Raw genomic sequence first — 22,056 nt, forward strand, 5'->3', positions numbered from 1 at the left:
TCCTTTAAGCACTTGATAATCACGCCTCAACCCCACAGCACTTAAGGACGTATCGATAATTTCTTTATTATTTATTATTTCCTGTCCCACTGGACAGGGGATGTGACTCATTATGAGGTACTCTCCCAAATACTTAGTACTCTGCTCTCAGCGAGTGCTCAAGAAATATAATAATGATGGTATTTATTGAGTGCTTACTATGTGCCAAGCACCGGGATAGACATGAGATAACCAGATTGGACACTGTCCCTGTCCCACCTAGAGCTCACAGTCTAAGATAAAGGGAGCACAGTGTTTTATCACCATTTTATGGGAGAGGAAACTGAGGAACAGAGAAATTAGGAAACTTGCCCAGGCAAGAGGCAGAGCCAGGACTAGAATCTAGGTCTCCTGAATCCCGCTCTTGTGTTCCTTCTCCTGTCATGAAAATATTTACAATTGATTATTGTTTGTCAACATGTCATGCCCAGGGCCACAATTTCTAGTAGAGATACCCTGCCAATCGATCACTGGCATTTATTGAGTGTTCATTCAATCATATTTATTGAGCGCTTACTGTGTGCAGAGCGCTGTACTAAGCACTTGGAATGTACAATTCGGCAACAGATAGAGACAATCCCTGCCCAACAAAGGGCATTTACTATGTGCAGAGCACTGTAATAAGCACTTGGGAGAGTACAATACAATAGAATCGATAGATCTCTGCCCTCAAATAATTTACAATCTAATCCTGCTTCTGAGCCCTCCCCAGGCATTCTAACATCACCGCATTCCTCTCAATTACTCGGAAGCTCTTGGTGGGTTCAGCCTCATAACACTCAATCAGGCAATCAATCAGTGGTATTTATTGAGCACACTGTATGCAGAGCACTGTGCTAAGTCCTGGAGAGAGTCCAATACAACAGAGTTGGTAGACACATTCCCTGCCCACAGAGAGTTTACAATCCAGAGGGGGAGACAGAAGGTGATATCAACACATCATTTATAATACATAATTTACAGGTAAGTACATAAATGCTGCTGTTCCACAGTCCAGGGCAGACCCGTGGCCAAATGGGGAGAGAAGTCAACCCCAATGTGCAGGCTAATCAGGAGCCAGCACAAGTCCTGCTACCTCGTCTCCACTTACCCCATTTCCCAATATCAACGCTAACGGGGTTCCGCTCAACTGTGATCCAAAAATATTCCCAATTCTCTTTCAGTGTGTTGGAAACGATGTTAGAACTGCAGTCTCCATTAAATACCAAGCGCAATCTGCTCGGATCCTTCTTTAATGATCTAAAGATATTCAATTCGATCCCAGCCATCTTCCTCCACTGTGGATCTTCCCCATTACCTTTTCCATAGTTTCTTAATTCACTGCAAGCCTGGGTTAGGCATATAAACTTCTGCGTTTCGATCACTCCTCTTCCTCTACTTTTTGCTGCACTTCCTCTTGCTCAAACACACAACTCCAACCAACGTTTGAGTGATTTGCTATGTTTCTTTCTCCCCCGCCAGAAATGGCAGAGGATTTGTTTCTGCAGATTTAGGTATTTGGAATTGAAATTCAGTCCTAAGGAGGCAAGTAAATAACTTCAGGTAAGTGTTCCGCATGTTCTTACTTTGTTTTCTAGTGTCTCCTAGTTCAGTTTGAAAAGAAAATTTACATTGCCTCAGCTGAAGTGCCCCGGGCAATGATATATTGGGTTAATACAGAAGAAAAAATGATTGAAAACCAACTGTCATTTTAACTTTGGTCTCATCCCTGTTTGATAGAGTGGAAATCTCCTCTGAGTGAGGTGGCTTTTTGTGTTGTTGCACCTGTGCTGTTTTTTATTTCTTTCACTTCTTGAACATGGATAGAAGGGACTGGCTTGGGGTTTCTGGTGGCTGTAACTAATCGTATGGGAAGAAACTTTACAGAACTCATCTGAATATCACAGACCGTAATCACAGGTGTTGAGCAAAAAGCACTTTAACCTTCTGTAGACCCAGGTGCTTTAACGAAAACCCGATACACAGAGAGAGGAAAGCCTCCAAGCCTTCATCTGCTGGAGCTTAACAGACACAAAACAGGTTATTGCTTTCCAAGGAGCATTTACAGCCCCTCAAAACGAGCAGTAGGTCACTCTCAAAGCGGCCTGATTGTATGTCCCTTTTGTATCCTCAGGCACTAACGATTTCCCCTCAAATAGGTTGATGTTCTCACCCCTTCTCCCTGGCATAGACGAGCCAGGTGAGTTTCTGTCTGAGTCAAGCCTTTTTCTTCAAGTAACTTGCCCGGGTGGAGTAGTAAAATGCTGTCTTTCGATGTAAAGAGGCTGCTGCTGATAGGGGGTGTGATCTGATTAATTATGAGCTTCATAAGTTCGTTGGAATCGAATTTCCACTGGATGGAGCACCCTGAGTCCTCGCCATTCCTAGTGTAGGGTATGAATATCTGGCATCGACTTGGCATTTCTGAAAACTCATGGCAGGGGGGATGAGAAATGTAGTTCTCTGCTGTCCTAAGGTTCTGTGGGTGACGGGGAAGGCGCCCCACCGTTTTGCTGTTAGGATAACGGAGATCAGATTGGCGTGTCCACATTCGGGTGGCCAGTTGCCCTTCCCTGGGTGGGCTTTGTGTGATCAGCTTCACGCTGGGGCCCCACTTCTGCTGAGAGATGTTTTTCAACCGTCTGAAAGATTTCTGTCTCCCCCTCTAGGCGTCAAGCTCATTATGGGTAGGAAAGTTTCTGCCATCTCTGCTGTATTGTACTCTCCCCAGTGCTTAGTACAGTGCTTAAGAGTAAGTGCTCAGTAAATACCACTGATTGATTGATCCACACCCTACCACTTCAATCCTTTCTGGTGTGGAAGTAAAATCTGGCTAAATCACTAAGTATTTAGGAAAACCTCCTGACCACCCCAAGCACCTCATCCAGAAGGAAAGGACTCTAAAGGATATCTTAAGAATCTAGGTTCTTCCACTGACTTACTCCATGAGTCTGATCTTTCGAGATCTCAGTTTTCTCATCTGCTAATTCGTAATATTTGCCTACCATGTGATGATAGGCATTCTTTTTTTTCCAAAAAGCTTTGATATTCATCTATTTTATTTATGGTATTTATGGTATTTATTAAATGCCTACTATGTTCCAGGCACTGTTCTAAGTGCTGGGGTAGGTACAAGGTAATCGGGTTGGACACAGTTCCTGTCCCACGTGGGATTCGCAGTCTTAATCCCCATTTTATTCATGGGGTAACTGAGGCACAGAGAAATTAAGTGACTTGCCCAAGATCACACAGCAGACAAGTTGCCAAGTTGGGACTACAAGCCAGTACCTTCTGACTGACCGGCCTGGGTTGTATCCACTAGGCCAAGCTGGATTCATGGATTTATGGATCAAAAAGTGCCTATAACGACCTGAAAACAAAGTTATTTTTATTCTGAAAGGTGGGTAGCACTGGGGGGAAGCATGAGGATATTTTTTATCAACCATATCGTATATCATATGTCTTCATGTAAAACAAACACAATCAGTGGCATTTACTGAGCACTTACTGTGTGCGGAGCACTGTACTAAGTGCTTGGGAAAATACAATATAACAGAGTTGGTAGACATGTTCCCTACCCACAAGGACCTTACAGACTAGTACTTCTAATAACTTGCTGAGGTACCATCCTAGAGGGAGTAAGGAAAAAACACATTTTCTGGCTCATTTTGGGTGGGGAATATATCTTTTTATTGTTATATTGTACTCTCCCAACCGCTTAGTACAATGCTTTGCACACAGTAAGTGCTTAATAAATACGAATGAATCAAGCGAATACATCAAAATCATAGAGAGGCTGGGAACTTCATGAGATTTAACTTTTGGATTAGCACTGAGCCACTAAGTGATTTCAAAGAGTGGGGCACCCTGCTGACTTTTTTTAATTGGCATTTGTTAAGCACTTGTGTGCCAGGCCTAAGCACTAGAGTAGATACAAGATAATCAAGTTAGACACAGTCTCTCTCCCATATAGCACTCATAGACTTAATCACCATTTAACATATGAGGTAATTTAGACAGAGAGAAGTTAAGTGATTTGCCTAAGGTCACTCAGCAGACAAGTGGTGGAGCCAGAATTAGAACCCAGGTCCCCTGACTGCCATTTCACGCTGTTCCTGATACAAAGTCTATCAATAGTGATTCTGCGTTTCACATTTTTCTAATTTTACAGAATGCTTCTTTGGTGAAATGCCTTATTTTAAACTCCAGAGTGAGTTTTGTATGGGCTTGCTTTCAGGGGTGTGCTTTTTTTTTTTTTTTTTTAAAAAAAAAGCATTGGTTATCTAAACTTTCAGTGCCCTCCAAATTGGGGTGGTTCAGAGAATCGCTAAATTTGATAAGTTCTCCTCTGAAGTGGCCCTTTTGTTTGCCGATCTTAATTATCAACGATTTGGATTAGGTTTTGTCCTAAACAGTTTGGATAATCTGCTTTCCACTCAGGTAAGTGAAGCTTACAGGAATTGCCCGTCTTCCTATTTACGGTGAATTCTAGCACATATCAAGCTGCAGTTGGGCAACTTTTTGAGTTCAAAGTCACCAAATGTGCTAAATCGAGTTGTAAAGAGCTTGATAGGTGGATAGAAGACTGAATTGGGAGAGAGAGAGAGGATTTTATCTGAGACCAGAGTCAAAGGAAAGGCTGTTCAAGGCTCCCCTCCCCACATTCACTAGGATACCCGAAATATTTTGGAGGCAACATAGCTGGACCTGCCGGAATTCTCATCGATGAAAGTTGGGACCATCATTCTCCAGTGTTAGCCGAACTTCTAGATGCATCACGTCTGCAAAACAGTCTTCCTGTTTACATTGAAAAGATAAGATGCTTCAGCGATGAATACTAGCTCTTGGGTAAAGCCGAAGAAAGGATAGCCATCGGAAGATAAATTGCTTTTTTCTGGTTTAGGAAAGAGAGTGCTTAATAATACCTCATACTAGTCCTCTTTCTGTAGCTCTCCAAGTGCTTAAAACCTAGAAGCGGCATAGCCCAGTGGATAGAGCACGCTGGGAGTCAGAAGGTTCTGGGGTCTAATCCCGGCTCCACCACTTGGCTGTGTGACCTTGGACGAGTCACTTCATTTCTCTGTGCCTCAGTTTCCTCATCTGTAAAATGGGGATTAAGACAGGGTCAGGGACTGTGTCCAACCCAGTTATCTTGTATCTATCCCAGCGATCAGTACAGCATCTAGCGCCGTAGTAAGCACTCAACAAACACCACTATTATTATTATTATTATTAAGCCCAGTGTATCCTGAATTTCCAATCCACTACCATAGCAGGCACTGTTATGCATAAACCACATGGCCTAGTGGAAAGAGCCCGGGCTTGGGAGTCAGAGGTCATGGCTTCGAATCTCGGCTCTGCCACTCGTCAGCTGTGTGACTGTGGGCAAGTCGCTTCACTTCTCTGTGCCTCAGTTACCTCATCTGTAAAATGGGGATTAAGACTATGAGCCTCACGTGGGACAACCTGATTACCCTGTATCTCCCCCAGCACTTAGAACAGTGCTCTGCACATAGTAAGCACTTAACATATACCAACATTATTATTATCATTATTATTAAAGATCACCAAGCTGGGATTCAGGGACCCTGGATTCTAATCCCAGCTCCACCATTTACCTGCTGTGTGTCCTTGGTCAAGTCACTTCACTTCTCTGTGACTCAGTTCCCTCATTTGTAAAATGGGAATTCAACACTTGTCTCCCCTGCTTGGACTGTGAGTCCCACGTGAGACGGAGACTGCTGCGTCAGACCAGACTGCATTGTTATCTTACCCCATGCTTGGCACATAGTACTTAATAATAATGTTGGTATTTGTTAAGCGCTTACTATGTGCCGAGCACTGTTCTACTTGCTTAACAGATACTCCAGGTATTCTGCCCGCCACCTAAAACTTAACATGAGCAAGACTGAGCTCCTCCTCTTCCCTCCCAAGCCCAGTCGTCTCCCAGACTTCCCTATCACCGTGGACGGTACGACCATCCTTCCCGTCTCTCGGGCCCGCGACCTCGGTGTCATCTTTGACTCGTCTCTCTCGTTCACCCCACGCATCCGATCCGTTACCGAGACCTGCCGGTCTCACCTCTACGATATCGCCAAGATCCGCCCTTTCCTCTCCACCCGGAGGGCTACCTTACCGCTACGGGCTCTCGTCATATCCCGGCTAGACTACCGTGTCGGCCTTCTCTCTGATCTCCCTTCCTCCTCTCTCGCCCCGCTCCGGTCTACTCTTCACTCTGCTGCCCGGCTCATCTTCCCGCAGAAACAATCTGGGCCTGTCACTCCCCTTCTTAAACACCTCCAGTGGTTGCCTATCGACCTCCGCTCCAAACAGAAACTCCTCACTCTAGGCTTCGAGGCTCTCCATCACCTTGACCCTTCCTACCTCACCGACCTTCTCTCTTTCTACCGCCCACCCCGCACGCTCCGCTCCTCCGCCGCCCACCTCCTCGCCGTCCCTCGGTCTCGCCTATCCCGGCGTCGACCCCCGGGCCACGTCCTCCCGCGGTCCCGGAAGGCCCTCCCTCCTCACCTCCAACAATCTAATTTTCTTCCCCTCTTCAAATCCCTACTTAAAGCTCACCTCCTCCGAGAGGCCTTCCCAGACTGAGATCCCCCCTGTTTCCCTCTGCTCCCTCTACCCCCCCTTCACCTCTCCACAGGTAAACCCTCTTCTCCCCCCTTTCCCTCTCCTGTCCCACCCCCTCAGCACTGTACTTGTCCGCTCAACTGTATATATCTTTATCACCCTATTTATTTTGTTTATTTTGTTTAATGAGATGTACGTCACCCTGATTCTATTTAGTTGCCATTGTTTTTATGAGATGTTCTTCCCCTCGACTCTATTTATTGCCATTGTTCTCGTCTGCCCCTCTCCCCCGATTAGACCGTGAGCCCGTCAAAGGGCAGGGACTGTCTCTATCTGTTGCCGACTTGTACATTCCAAGCGCTTAGTACAGTGCTCTGCACATAGTAAGCGCTCGATAAATACTATTGAATGAATGAACGAATCCCAGTTTCACAGATCTGCGGAATACAGCTCAAACAAGTAAAGGGAAGCGCTTCAGGTTGTGACTCCGATTCAGGGAGCGGGGTGGAGGCTCCACACCTGTCAAACCTTCTCCTTCCGAGGGCAGTACCAGCATTCAGTCAGTCAGTCATTCCCATTTATAGAGCGCTTCATTCATTCAATCATATTTATTGAGCACTTACCGTATGCAAAGCACTGTACTAAACACTAGGGAGAGGACAGTGCAACAACAGACACATTCCCGGCCCACAGCGAGCTCACAGTCTAGAGGGGGAGACAGGCATTAATGTACATTAATTAAATTTACTGCATGCGGAACGCCGTCTAAGCACTCATCCAGAGATGATCCAGAAACGTGGAATGGCCTCAGAGTCAGCGGTGGCCCGAGGCCAAGTGGAGCTGTCCTGTCCTGAGATGTTCTAGTCACGGCTGGAGCAAATGGGGATTACCACCGGCTTCCAGTAGAAGGAAGAGGTTCCGCTGTCCGTCTGTCCCTTTGCTGGATCTTGAAGCTCATGATTTCCTATGTCTTAGTTGACTTTGTTGGCTGGTGTTAATGCATTTCTTTTTCCCCACGTAATAATTATAACTGGGGCATTTAAATGCTCACTACAGGCCGAGCACTGTACTAAGCACTGGGGTGGATATTAGAAGAAGCAGCGTGGCTCAGTGGCAAGAGCGCGGGCTTGGGAGTCAGAGGTCATGGGTTCTAATTCCGGCTCAGCCGCTTGTCAGCTGTGTGACTTCAGGGCAAGTCACTAAACTTCTCTGTGCCTCAGTTACCTCCTCTGTAAAATGGGGATTAAGACTGTGAGTCCCACGTGGGACAACCTGATTACCCTGTATCTACCCCAGCGCTTCGAAGAGTGCTTGGCACATAGTAAGCACTTAAATACCATCATTATTATTATTATTATATCAGATCATCACGTGAGCCCATGGGGCTCACAATCTAATAGAAGAGAGGCCAGTTACTTCATCCCCATTTTCCAGAGGAGGAAACGAAGGCTCAGAGAAGTTAAGTAACCGGGCCGAGGTCACGCAGCGGTGGAGCCGGTATTAGAACCCAGGTCCTCTGACTCTCAGGCCCGCGCTCTTTCCACTGGGCCAAGCTGCTTTCCTTGTAGCAAAGCAAGTTAGCTGCCTGGCTTAGATTTTAATGCTCTGAGCCTTTGCTTCAGATCCCGAGGGCAGAACTAAAGCTATGCTTCCTGACAGCTTGGAAACCTGTCTGACTAATAGATTGCTTATTCTGGCAACGGTACAGGTTTTTGGAGTCAAAGCGATGGCCTCCTCAGAGAAACATTAATCTTGCTTTCAAGGCCGGGCAGACTTGAGCAAGAATCCATTTTATGACTGTGGTTACCTGATGTGCAGGTCATTTTTCCTCTTCCATCTGTAGAGCTTTCCCTGTTTAATTATTCACGTGTCAATTACTGATTAACTGCCATTACTGGTACTAAGTATTTAGAAGCACAAACAAACAACAGGGTAGCTTCCCCCAGGAAATTAGAAATGACACCTATCACAACTGATATTAGATAGAGTGGGCAGACCCTAAATGAGGAAATTCATTCATTCGTTCGTTCCTGTTGAGCGCTTACTGTGTGCGTAGCACTGTAGCTAGCACTTGGGAGAGGACAACGAAACAATAAACAGATACATTCCCTGTCCACGAGGAGTTTAGAGTCTAGAGACGTTCTCCACATCTGGAAGACCCTTCATTCTTTTATGTCAGTAGTCACAGATCTCAGATATCTCTTTTTACCTGAATATTTCAGGATTGGGAGTTGACACCTAGTGGCTTTCTTCTCACTGTTTACTTTCAATTCCTGTCCTAGAGGAGCTTACGAAAACGGAATGAATAATGCTGAAATCAAGTTTCCCCTTCCCTCGCCCTAGCGAATTGGAGAAATGTCACACTTACTGAGCATTTAGAAACTGTAGAGCTAGATGCTTCTGGAAGTTGATAGATACCATAGAGAGAACATTCTGGAATCCTTGCCACTTGCACTTTTCCTGATAAACTGTAAGCTCCTTGTGGGCAGGAAGTGTTTCACTTTGGTATTCCGAGAAATGATATGGCCTAGTGGATCGAGTACAGGCCTAGGAGTCAGAAGGATCTGGATTCTAATCCCTGCTCCGCCGCTTTTCTGCGGCGTGACCATGGGCAAGTCACTTCACTTCTCAGCGCCCCAGTTCCCTCATCTGTAAAATGGGGGTAAAGACTGCGAGCCCCAAGTGGGACAAGGACTGGGTCCAACCTGATTTGCTTGGATCCACCCCAGGGCTTAGTAAGTGCCTGGGACAAAGTGAGCACTTAACAAATACCATTATTATTATTATTTTGTACTTCCCTAGTGCTTAATACTCCGTACCAAGTTGGTGCTCAATAAATGCTGTTGTTTCTATTAATATCAACATTTCCCCCCAAAAGACCTGATTACTCTGACTCGTTGTCAGCCAACCTGCAGCCAGAGCTGAAGCCTCCCGAGCCTCCTCCGTTGTATTTCCTCCTGCCTCCAGTCTTTGCCAAGCACTGGCCTGCACACTGGGGTAGATTCAAAATAATCAGATTGGACACAGTCCCTATTCCACATGGGGCTCACAAACTAAGTAGAAAGGATTAGAATTTAATCCCCATTTCATAGATGAGGTAACTGAGACACAGAGAAGTGAAGTGACTTGCCCACGGTCATACAGAAGACATGCGACAATGCTGGGATTAGAACACAAGTCATCCACCTCTCATGCCTGTGCTCTTTCCACCTGATCATGCTGCCACTTTTGTGTTTGTTCACCAAAAGTCCATCCTACTGAAAACATCCTTGTGCACAACTTGGGAATGATCAAAGAGACCCAGAGGGAGGTTTTGCCAACCTAGATTCTAATTTATATTCTAGCATTCTTGTCTCCGTTGGTAGTGAGGCTCTCCCTTCTGGAGGCTCTTAGAGTGAGTCTGTCATCAGGTGTGTGTGCCTTATCAGCACAGATTGCAAAACCCATCCAATTCTTTCTTTCTAATGGATCTCCCTTCCTTTCAAATGCATAATATGCAACATCCATTGCCCCTCCACACCCTCCCTTCCTCACACACATATCTTCATTTCAAAAGTTAATTCCCAGCTCTGCGTTCCTTTGTGCCTTTGTCACAGGTTTAGGGCCTTGTGACTGAGGAAGGCAAATTTTTCTGTCCAGAAGACACCTATTCCTAAGGCTGGCACTTTGGCTTGTTCATAGCCTGGCCTTCCTCATTTTTCAGGTGTTAGGCCAGGTAGAACAGTATGTCTTTTAAAATGAGAACATTTTCAACTAAGACCAATGTTTGGAGCTGTGTGTTATGTTGTAGTGTGATAGTTCTGATTAATTGGTTCCAGTGGCCACCTTGGAGTAGATGTGATTTTAGGGGAGTTTTGAAGGTGGGGAGAGCGGTGAATTGTTAGGTATGAAGTGGGAGGGAGTTCCAGACACGAAGGAGGGTGTGGGCAAGAGGTCGGTGGTAGGATAGATGAGTTTAAGATTCAGAGAGTAGATTGGCATTAAAGGGATAGAGTTGTGCCGCTTGGGTTGTGGTAGGAGATCTCAAGGAGGGAAAGCTGATTTAAGTGGCTTAAAGCCAATGATAAAGAGTCTCCCTTTGGCCTGAAAGTGGATGGGCAACAACTGGAAGTTTTAGAGGAGCGGGGAGATTTGGACCAAAAGGTCTTTCAGAGAAATAGTTTGGGCAGCAGAGTGAAGTGAGAAGAGGAGTGGGGAGAAACAGGAGGCAAGCAGGTCAGCAAAGAGGCTGATGTAGTAGTCAGGGTGGGATATAAGCTGTGAACAGTGTGCAAATAGTTTGTATGGAGAGGAAAGGGAAGATTTTTAGACACATTTGAAGGTAGAATCAACAGGATTTTGTGACAGATTGAATGAGTGGGAGAGATGCGTTGAGAATAATGCCAAGTTCATGGGCTCGTGAGACAGGGAGGATGGTGGTGCTTTCTGCAGTGATGGGAAAGTCCAGGGGAGGCCAGGGTTTGGGTGGGAAGATAAGGAGTCCTGTTTTGGACATGTTCAGCTTGAAGTGGTGGGAGGACATCCAAGTAGAGATATCTTGAAGGCAGGAGGAAATGTGAAACTGCAGAGAGGGAGAGAGATCAGGGCTGGTGATGTAGATTTGAGAATCAGCTGCATAGAGATGGTAGATGAAGCTGTGGGAGCAAATGAGTTTCCAAGGAAGTGGATGTAAAGAGAGAATAAACAGAAGAGAACCCAGTACTGAATTTTGGGGCACCCTCACAGTTGGAGTGTGGGAGACAGGAGGAGACTGCAAAAGAAACGGAGAATGAGTGGGCAGAGATCTAGGAGGAGAACCCAGAGAGGCTAGTGGCGATAAAATCAAGATTAGATAACGGGGATAGTCCACAGTGTCGAAGGCAGGGGAGGGTTTGTGGAGAATTAGCATGGAGTAGAAACCACTGGATTTGGCAAGAAGATCACTGATGAGCTAAGAGGACTGTTTCCTTGCATTGAAGGGGCAGAAGCCAGATTGTTGTGGGGTTGAGAAGAGAAAACAATCAAGGAGCTGGAGAGGAGTGAGAGGGGGAGATGGGGTGATAAGTGGAGGGTGTTGTGGAGTCAAGGGAGGGTTTGTTTTGTATTAAGACAGGGAATAAATTTCCCGTGTTTGAAAGCACGGGGAAGGAGCCCTTGGAAAGTGAGTGGTTGAAGATGGTGGTCAGGGAGGGAAAAAGGAAGGGGGCAATTGCTTTGATAAGCTGAGAAGGTATGGGGTCTCAAGTAGAGGTAGAGAGGGTAGAATTTGAGCAGAGGCAGATCTCCTCTTGAGATACTGTGGGAAAGATGGGAGAGTTGAAGAGTGGACTGAAGAGGAACAGTACTTAGTACAAGCCCTCTAGGTTGTAAACTCACTGTGGGTAGGGAACACGTCTTCTAACTCCTTTATATTGGACTTTCTCAATCGCTTAGAACAGTGCTCTGCACCCAATAAGTACTCACAAATGTGATTGATGTGTTTAATACAATACTGTGCACACAGCAAGTGCTTGATAAATACCATTAATTGATGGGTTGATTGATTTTACCTTAATTTAGGCTTAGCACTGCAAGAGTTGATCAACTAGGCTCAATAATTTGATTTTTCTCTTTGGCCAAAAGACAGCCTTCAGAGCTCTTCAACAACAGTAGTAATAATATGACCGTGATAATCGTGGTGTTTAAGTGCTGACTATGTGTCAAACACAAAACTAAGTTCTAGGACAACAGAATGGACACAGTCCCCGTCCTACATAGGGCTCACAGTCTTAGTAGAAGGGAGAAAAGGTATTTTTACAGGGGAGGAAACTGAGGTATAGAGAGGTTAGGTGACACAGCAAATGGCAGAGCCAAGATTTGAACCCAGATCCTCTCCCAGGCTCCTGCTCGTTCCACTAGGTTACATTGCTTCTCAAAGCGCTCTGCTTATATTCATTTGAAAAGCACAGTACAATGGTGGTGATGATGTTGGTGGGGATAGATTCTCCCTTCAATACTGACGGATTGATTGGTTTCGGTCCTGAGACTTCAGCACCAAGGTTCTCCATGAGGGAATAACACAAAGTGTCTTCTTCCTGCCAGTTGTGTTTCCCAGTGGGGCACGGAGAGCGAAAAGTCGGTGAGCAGAGATGAAGCACGATGCAAAGTTGTCATAGTGGGTGCGGTGCATGACGCCAGGCTCTGGGGAAGAACAGAAGCAAGAAATGGCACATTCCCTGTCCACCAGAAGCTTTCACTCTAAAGAAGGGAGACAAACGTAAAAGAATTTACCAGAGTGGTCAAAATCGGTAATTTGGGGTAGACACAAGGGAATCAGGTTGTCCCACTTGGGGCTCACAGTTTTAATCCCCATTTTACAGATGAGGTAACTGAGGCACAGAGAAGTTAAGTGACTTGCCCAAAGTCACACAGCGGACAAGTGGCAGAGCTGGGATTCGAACCCATGATCTCTGACTCTACAGCCCGTGCTCTTTCCACTGAGCCACGCTGCTTCTCTGCAGCATGCATTTAATATGCATGTAAATATGAGTGATTAAGTGAGTGTAAGTAAGTATGTAAATGTTGGCCTTCCCTGACTAAGCCCTTGTTTCCTCTTCTCCCACACCCTGACTTGTTCCCTTTATTCACCCCCCACTCCCCCACCCCCACTTCCCTAGCAATTATAGACGTATCCGTAATTCATTTATTGTCTCTCTCCCCCTCTAGACTGCAAGTTTGTCGTGGGCAGGGAACGGGTCTGTTATATTGTTGTGCTGTACCCTCCACAACACTTAGTATGGTGCGCCGGAAGCAGTAAACGTTCAATAAATACGATCGACTGATTGGCTCAGGATGCTGGGGAATTGAGAGGGGAATTGTTGGTACAGGTGGGATTTTAGGAGAGCCGTGGTCCTGTCTGATTTAGGGACAGAAGGGAGCAGGCTCCAGGACGGGGGCATCGCGTGAGTGGGCGACGGAGGCCGGAGAGTCGAGAGCGAGATAATGTTGGTATTTGTTAAGCGCTTACTATGCGCCGAGCACTGTTCTAAGCGCTGGGGTAGACATAGGGGAATCAGGTTGTCCCACGTGGGGCTCACAGTCTTAATCCCCATTTTACAGATGAGGGAACTGAGGCACAGAGAAGTTAAGTGACTTGCCCACAGTCACACAGCCGACAAGTGGCAGAGCTGGGATTCGAACTCATGACCTCTGACTCCCAAGCCCGGGCTCTTTCCACTGAGCCACGCTGCTTCTCTATACGGCTAGAAGGTTGGTTTGGGAGGAGCGAAGGCAATCAGTCCATCAGTTACCTCGTCTGTAAAATGGGGATTAAGAGTGTGAGCTCCATGTGGGACAGGGACTGCGTCCAACCTGATTAGCTTGCATCTACTCCAGCACTTGGAACTGTGCTTGACAGTTGGATAAAGCACGGCTGCCTGACTGTAGGAAACAGCCTGGACTTGGGGGCCAGAGGACCTGGGTTCTATTCTCGGCTCTGCCTGCTGTGTGACCTTCGGCAAGTCACTTCACTTCTCTGTGCCTCAGTTCCCTCACCTACAACATGGGGATTCAATACCTGCTCTCCCTCCTACTTACACTGCGAATCCTCTAGGCTCTAAGTTCGTTGTGGGCAGAGAATGTGTCTACAAACTTTTAGTTTGTTGTATTATATTCTCCCAAGCGCTTAATAGAATGCTCAGCACACAGTGCTGAATAAATACGATCGACTGATCGGCAGAGCCCCACGTGAGGACAGGGACTGCATCCGGCCTGATTAACTTTAGCATTCAGAACAGTCCTTGACACCTAGTAAGCGCTTAACAATCCAATTTTATTTAAAAGGAGCAAAAAATATTGTAATGGCAATATTCTCCAACTGAGGAAAAATCCGATCTTTCGGCTAGCAGTGGGATCCATGGCCCCCTGAAGAAAAAATTACCTCAGATATACACAAGTACCTCAGATATAAACATTGGCAGTGACGTCAAGGGCAGGAAGAGAACCATTGACAGTCCACCCAAGGGAGAGCTGAGAAGAAACGTCAACAGTCTACCCGCTAGGCATATGACAACTGCAACGACTTGTTGTGTGTTCGAGTATGGGAATGAAGTAACCAGGAACCAACCAGGAAGAAGGAGCCTGATTGCCGCAAGCTAGGAATTAAGAATGAAGCTTAGAGAGTGAGGTAACTCAGGGTCTTTGGAAGAAGGGAGATCCTGGTCGTGGAGGACCGCGTTACCCAGGAGGAAGGATCACGGAGGAAGGAGCCGACAGGTAAGAGGTCAGTCAGTGGGTCACATTCGAGTGCTCACTGTGTGCAGAGCACTCTACTAAGCGGTTGCGAGAATACCATAAGGCGATATACACTCCCTGCCCACAACGAATTTACAGTCTAGGGGGAACAGAGTAGCGAGGTTCGACGGACTGCAATTATCCTACCGGTGGAAGGATTATTCTCAGAGATCATCTTGGTAGCAGGATGGGGGGGAAGGAATTTAAGATTAGAGGTCTGTTCATTAACCTCTGGATTCACTTTAAAATAAGACGCAGAGCATCTTGTGGAGGGGGAAGGATCAGCTGAGGTAGGGTTGGGAACCCTTGGCGATGATAACTTCCCTCAAGTAAATATTTTTTTAAAAAATAGTATTTCAGAAGGGAAGAAGCGTGAGAAGCAGCGTGGCTCAGGGGAAAGAGCCCGGGCTTGGGAGTCAGAGGTCATGGGTTCGAATCCCGGCTCTGCCACCTGTCAGCTGTGGGACTGTAGGCAAGTCACTTAACTTCTCTGTGCCTCAGTTCCCTCATCTGTAAAATGGGGATTAACTGTGAGCCTCACGTGGGACAACCTGATGACCCTGTATCTCCCCCAGCGCTTAGAACGGTGCTCTGCACATAGTAAGCGTTTAACAAATACCAACATTATTATTATTAAGGGAAAGAAGCAATATAAGATTAGAGATCTGTTCATTAACCTCTGGATTCACTTTAAAATAAAACGCAGAGCATCTTGTGGAGGGGGAAGGATCAGCTGAGGTAGGGTTGGGAACCCTTGGCGATGATTGCGTCCCTCAAGTAAATACTTTTTTTTTTTTACTATTATTTCAAGAAGGAAAGAAGATAGGGACTTTAGAGTGGAGAAAAATTTGTGGGGGAGAGGGGTGAGAAAGGGGAGGATGGCAGGCTTGTAAGATAGTCTCAATGTTGCCATAGTAGGACGCGGTATTGTTCTCACTTCGCAGTTGTGGGTAACAGTAGTTCTTATCAAGCAGCTACTTGGTGTGATATGCCAAACTAAGCGCTTGGGAATTAGAGATTAAAGATGTGAGCTGTCACCCTGCCCACAGAACCCTTACCCTCTAATGGGGAGACAGACCACGGTCATGAGTGGGAAGAATTGGGCTGCGCAAGCCGAAAGGGAGGCTTCCACCTCTGCTTCGACACATGGGTTTGCTGTGGATATTCTAGCATCCCCACACTGCTCTGACTGCAGAAATGCATTTCAGGGTTTCCCACCTCCGTAACTCCCTGGGGCGGGCAAAAACTATGCTGGGGTTGGTGGGGAGGGGGAAAATTCTATCTGCAATTAAATTCTATCTGCAATTTAACTCATGAATTATTTAAAATAATATCATCTCCCCCTCTAGATGATAATAATCACAATAATGATGGTATTTATGCGCTTACTATGTGCAAAGCTCTAGATTGAAAACTCGTGGGCAGGGGACACCTTTGCCAACTCTTTTATATTGCACTCTTCCAAGTGTTTAGTACAGTTATCTGCTCATGGTAAGTGCTCAGTAAATACAATTGATTGATTGATTGATTGGACCACTAGTCTCTCGAATGGGAACTGTTGATCCTGTAGATGCTGTGCTGGAGCCCGTGTAGACCCCTTTCATTCATTCGATCGTATTTATTGAGCACTTACTATATACAGAGCTCAACTGTACATACTGTACTGTACTAAACGCTTGGAAAAGTACAATACAACAATTATCAGTGACATTTCCTGCCCACAACGTGGCAACACTCCGCAGGTCTGGGGCCTATTCCCACCACCTGAATTTACGACTTATTCAGGGAGCTGGGATGAATTGCTTAAAAAAACAAAACAACCTTCCACTCCCCCTTTCTGGAGGTCAAAAGCTAGGTCTCTTATGGTATTTGTTGAGCCCTTACTATGTAAAAAGCACTTTAATAAGCACTGGGGTAGATACAAGCTAATCAGGTTGGACACAGTCCATGTCCCACCATCATTAAGACTAACAATCTTAATGATTAAGCAGTAAGCGGGATCTGCCCGGCTTTTCGGGGTATTTGCAAAGGATTGTGCTTTTAACCCATATAAACATGATCTCTTCGTTCTGAGATCATGAGATGGCAGTGAAGGTTTCATCTGGGGAGTAGGTTGCTTTTGGTATGTGGTGACCTGCAACGGGTAGAGAATTAATGGGAAAATCCTACACTGGGAGCGGGGAAAGAAAGTATTTCCCCCACCAGAAATGAACCAAAATCTAGAATATGATTCATCTGGAAGACCCTAGCAAAGCGAGGGGGTGCAGTTTTGGGGGTTTTTTTAATGGAGTTTGTTAAGTGCTTATTATGTGTCAAGAACTGCTTTAAGTGCTGGGGTACATAATAATAATCATTATGGATTTTGTTAAGCACTTACTATGTGCTTCACGAAGCTCTGGGGTGGATACAAGAAAATCGAGTTGAACACAGTCCCCGTCCCATGTGGGGCTCACAGTCTCAATCCTCATTTTACAGATGAGGTAGCAGGCACAGAGAAGTGAAATGACTTGTCCAAGGTCACACAGCATTGATTCATTCAATTATATTTATTGAGCGCTTACTGTGTGCAGAGCTCTGTACTAAGCACTTGGGAAGTACAGTTCAGCAACAAATAGAGACAATTCCTGCCCACAAAGGGCTCACAGTCTAGTAGGCTCACAGCAGGCAAGTGGCAGAGTTGGAATTAGAACCCATGACCTCCTGACTCTCAGGACCACGCTCTATCAACTACGCCACGTTGCTTCTCCAAGATGCAAGTTAATCAGGCCAGATACAGTCCCTGTCCCACAGGGATTGAATCCCCATTTTGCAGTTGAGAACCCTGAGGCACAGAGAAGCTGAGTGGCTTGCCCAAGGGTCACACCGCAGGCAAGTGGCAGAGCCAGCATTAGTAGCCAGGTCCTCTGGCTCGCGGGCCCCTGCTCTTTCCGCTAGTCCACGCTGCTTCCCGAGAAATATAGGCCTTCCTCATCTGTTCTAATTTCAGGTGCGATAGGGTGACGCCCTATGGGGCATTTTGTGGCAGTCCACCGACACGTACAGTGTTTCTCCAGGGAAAGCCGTAACTTCACCTCACCCACCTTGTTTCAGAGCCAGTGGGCTTCTTCCTTCCCCACCCACCCAGGTCCCTGTGAACGACTGCTTTTTTTTTTCCCTAATGGTATTTGTTAAGCACTTAATATGTGCCAGGCACCCTACTAAACACTGGGGTAGACGCAAGCTGGACACAGCTCATGCCCACATGGGGCTCACAGTCTTAATCTTTATTCTACACATGAAGTAACTGAGGCACAGAGATGTTAAGTGACTTGCCCAGGGTCGCACAGCTTTACTTACGCTCTCTTGTCCTTGCCAGGATTGTTTCTGTTGGGACGTGCCACACGTTGCAAACAACACGTAAAGTATTTTTTTCCCATTTACAGCTGACGTGACCATAGCAAGGACCTTTCCCCGTCTCGATTGTAAGCTGGTTGTGGGCGGGGAACGTGTCTATCAACTCTGTGATACTGTACTCTCCCAAGCACTTAGTACGGTGCTCTGCACACGGTAAGATTGAGAGATTGATTTGCGAGACTGTAGTGTCATGAATACCTTTAAAACCCTATACACAACATGGATCTCTCTGGGCCGTGAAAAGGGGAGATTTGAGCGACTGCCTCATAGCATGCGATAGTTAATGTTCGTGATATAAAATGACACCTTTTTTTGGTGAAATTTCCCTAAGGATGTGGGTGGGGTCGAAAGCGTCGATGTGTGACTTCACAGTCCCTACCACATATACGCAATACAAAGACTAGGTCCTGTTTTGTTGACCGGTTCACTGTTTTGAGCACCTGCTACTGTTTTTAATTTTGCTCTCTAGCTCCATGATCCTCTGGAGACCTCTCTTCCAAAAAAGAGTCCCTCCTTCCTTGACTGTACTTTTCCACATTGTTTGGGCTAACCTCACCGTTACCCAACATTCAGCCCTTTATTGGGTAGGGATTGTCTCTATCTGTTGCCGAATTGTACTTTCCAAGCGCTTAGTACAGTGCCTTGCGCACAGCAAGCGCTTAGTAAATACGATTGCACGAACTGAATGAATGAATGAATGAATGTCATGCCATATGCTTCAGTGAATTCTTAAAAGCATATCCCCTGTCCCCTCGCTTTCACCAACATCTACCCAAGTAGTAGCCTATCGTCATTCATTCTGTGCACATAACCCCACCTGGAATTATAATAATTGATAATTGCGGTATTTGGGGTTTTTTTTAATGGCATTAAGCGCTTACTACGTGTCAGACCCTGTTCCAAGCTCTGGGATAGGTACAAGCTGAAGAGGTTGGGCACATTCCCTGTCCCATATAGGGCTCACAGTCTAAATCCCCATTTGACAGCTGAGGTAACTGAGGCCCAGAGAAGTTAAGCGACTTGCCCGAGGTCACACGGCAGACAAGTGGAGGAGCTGGGATTAGAACCCAGGTCTTTCTGACTCTCAGCCCCATGCTATATCCCGTAGGCAACGCTGCTTCAAGCAGCGGGGCTCCCTGCTTGCCGTTTCACTTTGAGTTAGCTCATCGTGATGCTGGTGGACCAGCTAAGGAACTAGATGTGGTGCTGTCCAGATTTGAGTTGCAGGCAGAGTGAGGGAAAGTCACCTAAGGTCCCCTAAACTTACCCCTTCCTTCTCCACCCGTTCATTCAATGAATCAGTGGTATTTATTGAGCCCTTCTTCTTGTGCAGAGCACTGCACTTGAGAGTGTACAGTGCAACAGAGTTGGTAGACACATTCCCTGCCGACAATGTGCTGCCGGGCTAGAGCAATCAGGAAACTCCTTGCCGTTCCCCGCCGCCTCTCTCCTTCCCACCCTGTCAGGTTTCGGTGTTCAGAGGTGCCAGGCGAGCAAGGTTCTCACGGCCCCAGGAGGGCATTTCAGGGGCAGAACTGCCTGCCAGCCCAGTAATTTGACTCTTCAAACCACCTCCTTGACGATCTAGTCAGGACAGGGCCGGACCCTGGAACCAAAACCTTCCGCCCTCTCTCTGGGGGTGAGGGAGGAATCCATAATAATGGTAATAATAATAACGGTGGTATTTATTAATTGCTATGGGCCAGGCACTGAACTTAGTGCTGGGGTCGATACAAGAAAATCGGGTTGGACATAGTCCCTGTCCCACATGGGTCTCGCCGTCTTAATCTCCATTTTGTAGATGAGGTAACTGAGGCCCAGAGAAGTGAAGTGACCTGCCCAGGGTCACACAGCAGACAAGTGGCAGAGCTGGGATTAGAACCCACCTCCTTCTGACTCCCATGCCCGTTCTCTCTCCACTACGAAGCAGGAGTTCCATTCCAGGGAGGATCCCGCTCTCACAACCATAGAGAAATGCCGGACAGCTTTATGGCTTTGTAGACATCGTTCGGTTTGAGGCCCGATACCGTATTACTGCCACGTTGTCAAGGAAATTCAAAGCTCTGGATTCATTTTTTAATTTCCACATGAACCGTTGGGAAGTGTCTTCTGGGACAGTTTTAATTTGGTGTCAATGTTGGTCATGTTTCCGCTTTCCCTGGTGGAGGCTGGAATGGCCCTGGCCTTTCACAGCACTCGGCTGACTCTACGAAATGTTTCTAATGCCAACACAAGGAGGGAAAACATGTGCAGCACCTGGCCTTTTCTAAAGATGTTTGCAACTTAAATTACTTCTTACTCGCTTAACAGAGCATAAGAGATGGGAGGAAACCACACTGCTGCTTTACTTTTCAGTGAAAAAGAAAAAAAAATATCAGAAGTCAAGGGGAAAGGCATCTGAGGGTGCTTTGTTTTGCATATCTTCTCACGCTGAACCTCTCCCGACCCAGGGCCCCCTGAGCAGACGGAGCGAGGGAGGAAGCTGAATCGCTGAGAGAAGACTTTTGAAGCTCTCTGTGTCTTCCCAGAACTCCCTCGTGGAGTGGTTAAGTGTGGGTAGAATCGGTCACAGGCCAGTTTCCACACAGCTTGCGAAGTGTAGATTGACACAGTTCCTGACCCAAAATCTGGGGCGATTCAGCCAATCTGAATTGGAGAGAGATCTCTTTACTCCTCACACAGAAAGAGTGTGTGAATCTTCTTCTGTATTGTATTCTCTCTCCCAAGCGCTTAGTACAATGCTCTGCAAACAGGAAGCACTCAAGAAATATGACTGATTGATGGATGGATGAGAGAGAGCACTACAGTTTCGGGGAAATAGAGGCGTGTCTAAGGGGTGAATACTTCAGCCTTCATTAAGTTGATCGAATCAACCCGGAGTCACGGGCTGATGAAAAGCCTAAAGGAAACTGAGGAAATGCAGCGACCTGCAGCAGGAAAGTCATCGACCCAACCCAAAATTCAGATCAGCAACACAGAACGAAAAACTGTGATGTAATTCTGTTACCGAGGCAGCTCGCTCACGGTCGATGCGCCGATAGGCGAGAGAAGACAACCGAATCAGGAGGGCTGACAGATCCTTTGGTGGACTGTCTAACCGCCAGACCAGCGTAGCTTAGTGGATAGATCCCAGACCTGGGAGTCAGAAGGACCTGGGTTCTAATCCCGACTCCTCCACTTGTCCGCGGGGTGACCTTGGGCAGGTCACTTCACTTCTTCGGCCCTCGGTTACCTCATCTGTAAAATAGGCATTAAGACTGTGAGTCCCATGTGGGACAGGGACTGTGTCCAACCTGATTAGCTTAGCTCTACCCCAGTGCTAAGTACAGTACCTGGCACGTAGTAAACGTTCAACAAATATCAGGAAAAAACAAAAGAGGGAAGGTGGCAGTGTGGCATCAGGTTCCTGACTGAACTAGAGGTCTGCAGAGCTGTAGTGTTGTCCAAACTTCTTTATTATGGGCAGATCAAGGATCCCACACAGGCTCCACATCTGACTCTTTAAGCAGTTCCGTCGAGATCATTTAAAAGCACGGGCCTGGATTCTAATCCTGGCGCTGCCAGTTGACTGCTGTGTGATTATGGGCAAGTCACTTGAGTTCTCTGTGCCTCAGTTTACTCAACTATAAAATGAGGATTCAGAACCTGTTCTCCCTCCTATTTAGTCTGTGATGTCCAACCTGCTTAACTTGTATCTACCCCTGTGTTTAGGAAATTGCTTGACACATAATAAGCCCTTAACAAATACCATAAAAAAAGCCATTAAAAAAGAAATCCAAGGGCAAGATAATATCAGGAGCAATGACG

General features: G+C 46.4%; 1 protein-coding gene across 2 annotated transcripts in view; it reads left to right on the forward strand.

Annotated features, from left to right (window-relative positions):
* The first annotated feature begins 1,383 nt into the window (after nucleotides 1-1,383).
* Nucleotides 1,384-22,056, forward strand: part of ITGB2 (integrin subunit beta 2) — a 69,284-nt gene continuing 48,611 nt past the window's right edge. The window contains exon 1 of one of the 2 annotated variants that reach the window (XM_029069108.2): nucleotides 1,384-1,581. The gene's annotated coding sequence lies outside the window, so the exon portion shown is untranslated. Of the gene's footprint in view, nucleotides 1,582-14,488; nucleotides 14,839-22,056 lie in introns of those variants that run through there. The other variant, XM_029069109.2, reaches the window with a different exon arrangement.

The sequence above is a fragment of the Ornithorhynchus anatinus genome, chromosome 7 (assembly GCF_004115215.2).
Source record: "Ornithorhynchus anatinus isolate Pmale09 chromosome 7, mOrnAna1.pri.v4, whole genome shotgun sequence".
Taxonomy (NCBI): domain Eukaryota; kingdom Metazoa; phylum Chordata; class Mammalia; order Monotremata; family Ornithorhynchidae; genus Ornithorhynchus; species Ornithorhynchus anatinus.